Here is a 6,432-nt window from a genome sequence, read left to right as displayed (position 1 = left end):
CAGGAAACCCTGAAAGTCTTACACGTACTAACCACAAGCCAGAATGGGCAACGGTGAGACTCATAATCTAGCTTGTCCCTATTCGACGTATCAAGGCAAGAGTGAGCATGATGGAGTATGGACGGACAATCGTGGTGTAACGAAAGCCTCTACTGCTTCCGGATTCACCAAGGCACAAGAAGGGACTGCCCGACTTGGTGTAAAGGAGGGGATGAAACCTGAAGTACGGTGCGATTATCTAGGGAGGGTTAGGTGAAAGGTCTTATCATGTTTTCTGTACTGAGATATCGTTGTGATACGTTGGGGCATGTTAACATGCTTGGGAGCCATGTCTTGTGGGTAAAGTTGTACACCTCTGCAGAGTAAAACTATTCGAATAGTCGTGCATGCGGTTATTGGGCGAACTGACAGATTCTTTGGGATTAGTGAACCTTTTAAATAACTTGATTAATCTTGGAACCGGTTTGACCCTGCGCAGTGTGGTGTAACGTTGGCAGTGGTTTGGGTCTGTCGCAATGTGGTCTAACGTTGGACAGAGGGTTGACCCTGTTGCAGTGTGGTGTAATACTTGACAGTGGTTCAGGCCTGTTGCAACGTGGTGTAATGTTGGACAGTGGATGATTATTTTAAATGTTACTTTACTTTTATTTCAGTCTATTTTATTTACTGTTTTGCTAAATTACTGCAGCTTCGTGCAATTTAACCTTAGCCTATCTTTGATACCCTATTGCATTCATTATTCTCCTCTCTTTGGTGTTACTTGTTGAGTACGGTGGTTTGTAATCAGCCTTGCTTAATTTTTCCCCACCAGAGCAAGTGCCAGAGCTTGAGTCAGAATTCAGAAGAAGGTTATTCCCAAGGTTGAAGTGAGGTTCAGTCCGCCGTTGAGAATGCCTGTGGTGTGGAGCCGTCATTGCCAGCTGAAGCTGAAGACTAGATGGTCTAGTTTGTTTTCCTTTTCCGTTGCATTTCGATAGATAATTGTTTTTATTTGTTTTTAAGTTGTGGAACTGTGTATTAATTTGTGATAGTGTGTACTCGGGTTGATTCCTGGACCGAGATTTAATACATGCTGTTGTTCAGAAATTTGGTGTAAATTTCTGGGCGTGACATTCACCTAGTTCATACACAACATAAGGCATCGCTAGAGGCTGCTTAGAGCAACTAATATTTAGGGTATGTACAAATGTGTTTATTAGTTGACTCTCTTAATTGTTATGTAAGCAAATTTGGTGACGTGGAGGAAGAGAGAGTAGAGAGGGAAAAGCTGTTGTCATGCATGGCAACGGTTAGAGTCGACTCTTATTATTTATTAAAGGAAACTTTCTTGCATGATGATGTATAAAAAGAAAGCTAGAGTAATAAAAAAATAGTTTATTATATTAGTAAAGAAATCACATGTGACTCTGTCTTTGTATGTATCAGACTCTAGTTGCTGACGTGGTATGAGATAGAGTCCACAATGGGCTCTACCATTGAACATGTCCTAAGTCTCTTAACACAAGTCATAAGATGTTATGTAATATTAAAGTGTGACGTGGATGAGAGAAGAGAGAAGATGGAATGAGTCACCATTATTAAAAAGGTAACCCCTACACAATCTCTAAGAGAAAAGGAGGGAAAAAAAGTAAATTGTCTAGTCAATGGTTAAAATTAGTGTACTAAAGATGTATAGGGACGATGTGTTGTATGTATCATTTCTTAGTTATTTGCATGGACAAAATTAAAGGTAAAATCCACCTTTACTATAAAACATGCTGACAAATTAAAATTAGAAGTAACATGGACATCTATTATAAAACTTGCTTGAAGGGAAAAACTCTCCTTATTTTTCATTAGCATTATTCCCAAAATACTAAATGGTATTATTTTATAAAAGTTCCTTTAAAATTTATATTAATTATTTTTAAGTTTACAATGGCTAATACTTAATTAATTATTCTTTAATGAGCCTCCCTATTTTAAGTGATCAACCTCATCTTTTTTTTTCCATCGGCCTCAGACTAACCGTAAATGTTCTAAAGAAGTTTAAAACAGAGATATTTCACTGAAATATCTAGAACTAGTAACAGTTTCCTGTGAATTCCCCATAGCAACAAGAACAAAAGAAATACCATTTTCACGTCACCTGCCAGGTCGGCGGTTGACAGTAGCGCAGGCTTGTGAAAACCGTCTTGTTAATTTCTTCTCCTTGAGCTGAAACATGATTTGCCTGATGTGGAATTTCAGATAAGTTTAGTTATGCCGTGGTCTTGACCAGACGTCAGCCAGGCCGAAAGCGATCGAAATCCAAGCAATCTTTGTCTTTAGGCTAACAAAAACCATCAGGCCAGCGAATCGCACAAGTTTTGCAATGGCTTACGACTTGTTTAGTTCTATTTTTGGGTGGTATCATATCATATCATATGTTTGATCGGATATTGAAAGACCATTTCGGTGACTAATTAAAGAACTAATTATATAGGGTGTCAGAAAATCACAAGACAATTTTTAAGTCAAATTAATCTATTATTAGTACATGTAAGTACTATAGCAGTTATAGTTAATTATGGACTATTTATGCTCAAAAGTTTTGTCTCGCAAATTCCTTCCGAACTAGATAATTAGTTATTTTTTAACTATATTTATGCTATATACCTGTGTCAAAGATTCGATGTGATATATTAACGCGAAAATTTTTTGGGAACGAGACAGGGGCTTAACTATCTGATTGCCGTGGGACTGAAGTTCAGGAAAGTCGCCGCTCATTCCGAACCTCTGACTCGTTCTTCCGGTCCACCGTCACAAGGTCAAAACAATTTAGTAGAGATGGCTGCACGTATAGGATCAGTTTGGTTAGAGGTCAAAATTGGTTTTACCAAAAAATAATCATTCTAATATGATTGTTAAAACATTTGGTTTGGTGCTAAATTTTGGTAATGCGTTTGTGTAGAAACCAAATAGGACTATATCATACTTTAATTTGCCTTATTTTTGTTTGCTAGTATTAGTAATGACAGATTTTGGTATAGAAACATTTTGTGAAGGTTAATTTTGACCCCAAAACCAACCAAACCAAGAGTCTCCTCGGCTCCATCCTAAATCGTTAGTACTATTGTACTTAGGTCTTAGTTTGAGAGAATTTGAGATTGCGAGAGGGAACGGGTGAGAATCTAAAAATATTGGGATCATGTTTAGAAAGCTTAAGATTCCGAGAAACGATTAATTATAATCTAACTACTTGGAATCTAAAAAATTTGTTTTTCTAGCTACTGGCTTACAGTTAATTTCTAGATTATAAAACTATAGATTCCGAGAATCTAGATTGTTTAGAGGGGTTGGAGATTATCAAGCTGCAGCTCCCGGAAGCTGTCCGAACAAACCCTGAGTCTGCTAGCGAATGATTCATTAACTAAATATTAGAATTACACGTTCTTATAATATAGGTTCTCGTGATATAGGCGAATCGAACTATTTAGGGATATATAGATTTTTAAAGGAGCGGTTGTTAGAATTATTATTTTTGCACTGATACATAAATTACTTTGACATACATGATCACCCTAGCTAATTGTTGACCTAATTGCGAAATTCGCTGAGGATTAACCGTTTTCAGATGCAATTGGTTTCGCCTCTACTACCGCTTTTGTTGATGCACCGGAGCAACAACAGCAGTGTCCACCAGATCCCCTACCAGTGCTTTTATTCGATCATGCTTTAGTGTTCTGGAATTACTTACGTCACAACAAATTTTAATCATGAGACTGAATTGTAATTAATCCTGATTTTGAGATTTGTTCGTTGTCTATTTCGGTTTAATCTTTAAACCACAAATGTATAGTTTAGGGTGTCTTTGGTTCGAGGATATGGCCACTAGGTTTTTGACTGTGTTGGATTTCATGGAGAAGAGTTGGATATGGTGGCCACCCAAAAAATATTCCTTAAATATGTTGGATTGATGAATCCGGCTGATTTAGGGTGTGTTTGGTTGGTGGGATATACCTAAATGGGAGATGGCCGTCCAGGTTTTTGATTCGTTTGGTTCGCGGGCGAAACTGGATATGGTGGCCCAGAAAGAGAATATTCCATGAAAATGTTGGATGGGTGTATCCGGCCAAATTGGCCGGATTAGCTCATCCACATTCGCGAACCATGATCATTAGTGATTGTTTAGTGATAATTAGCTTGTTTTGACATTAATTAGTAATTACCAAGTTTAAATTAGTGTTAATTAATTATTTAAATTAGTGTTAATTAATGATGATAGATATATTTAATTGATAATTTATATTAATTACGATAAAATCTATGGTGATTAACTTATATTATTATTATTTATTAGTAATTCAATATGTCCATCCTATCCATCTTCGTCCATCCAACCAAACAAAAAATTAGATCATCCCATCCATCTAACCAAACATAAAACTGGATCACCATATCCCTAAAAATATGGAGGGCCATATCCCATCCCACCTTGAACACCAACCAAACGCACCCTTAATCGAATAAGACTATCCACCCTCGCTAACCAGTATCTTTAGCAAATAATTAGTGATAATTAGTATATTTTATTGTTAATTAGTGATTATCATTTCAAGATTAACATTAATTATGGATAGTTAATACATTTTGTTGTTACTTAGTATGAATCATTGTAGGAGTATTGATCATAATTATATTTTGTTTTGTTAATAATTTAATATTTTTATTCCATTCACCCTTATATATCCAACCAAACAAAAAAATTAACTCGTCCTATCCACCCAACCAAACAAATAACTTGGATTATCATATCCAACAAAACATGGATCACCATATCCCATTCAACCTCGCTCACAAACCAAACGCACCCAGTTGCTTTCTTCATCCTTTACTATCTATCGTATGAGATGAATGGAGGAATCGTTTGCCCTAACAAACTAAGGGCCTCTTCGGAACACAAAAAATTTACATCATTTTTAGAAAAAAAACAGTATAATTTGCTCTTATTTTTCTTCCAAATTCCTTCTAACCGAAGACCTAAGAGCTGTGGGTGTTCTCTCGCTCTACCCCGTACGTGCTGGTTGCTGATGTCTCGAGGAATTGTTTGCCTTTACCGGGTCAAACGCTAGTAAACTGCACCGCAGATTTCTCGAGGAAAACTGTGGAGTTGTGTGTCAAAAACTCGTGTGGGCCGCTGGTCAAACAAAGTCCCGTGGCACGCGTACTTCTCCCTATTTCAGGAGTTCCTAACTACTGCGATTTCTCGCAAAATCTTCGAAAGTCAAAAACTCCTCTAAATTTACGAATTTATAGTACTACAATCAAAAAGAATTAGAAACGAGAAACTGCAAAACTTTATTTTCTTCTTAGATTTTGGGAAGATGACTTTTCACCAATTATTTCTTATAATCTTATACTCCCCGTGCAGGGCCCTATTCAAACCAGTGTTGTGGAAAACGGCCGACTCGGCCGTTTAATCGGTGACGGTAGTAAAACCGTCCCGTATCGATGATACGGTCGTCATTTTACGTCTATGAACGTTAAATTTTCGTATTTAGCGATTAATCATCCATTTTCTATTTAATCGTCCACATAATCCGTATAAATAGAAAAATCATCCACCACAATAGCTAACCTATGTAGACTCTATCATTTTATTTTGGTATGTTTGACATTTCTATCATTGGCAACTAATTATACTTATATTTATGTCTATGTTTACTACCATTTATATTTTATTATATTTTTTTACAATTTATAATAAAAATAAACTAAAAATAGTACTATTTGGAATGAAATTCTAGCCTTTACACGACATGATTATTTTTATGATTGCTCAAATTAATAATGGTATAAATACATCTATTTTATATGATCTTAGACTTTAAATATCCCTAAAAGAAAGAGTAATACTAATGTATACATATATTAATATAAACGTTATATTTCCGTATAATTCCGATTAATCGTCCATATTCCGATTAATCATTTGACGACACCCTCTCCGTCCAATATCCGTATTCCGTTTTCCACGACACTGAATTCAAACATGGTTGGGAAAGAACTGTTGCTAGTAAGTAAACCTACAGTAACTAACCAATCTGCATAACTTAACTCATTAATGGTAAACTATTAATGTCGGTAAACCTGTTGGGTAATGTCAAGCTGGCATATGGAGACTGTTGAGTGCTGATCTGAGTACTACCCCACATAGACTTCGTTTTTCGATCTAGTATTAGTTTGTCTCAAAAAAGTTTATTTCGAGTATTTATTCGACAAACGCGTTAGAATTTTTTTAGTAATGTTCGTTCTTATCAAGTTTATTATCATATTTTTTTTCTTATCTTTTGTGCTATGTGTCCCGAACTAATGATACCTTTAAAAAAATTAACATAGACATTCTTCTTTATAATAGTTCATTTTATTGTTTATCAAATTTACAATCACCTATATAAAGGGCACATTCGC

Source organism: Oryza brachyantha, chromosome 2, assembly GCF_000231095.2.
Source record: "Oryza brachyantha chromosome 2, ObraRS2, whole genome shotgun sequence".
Lineage (NCBI taxonomy): Eukaryota > Viridiplantae > Streptophyta > Magnoliopsida > Poales > Poaceae > Oryza > Oryza brachyantha.
The sequence above is the reverse complement of the archived record's forward strand: the minus strand, read 5'-3'. Positions refer to the sequence as shown.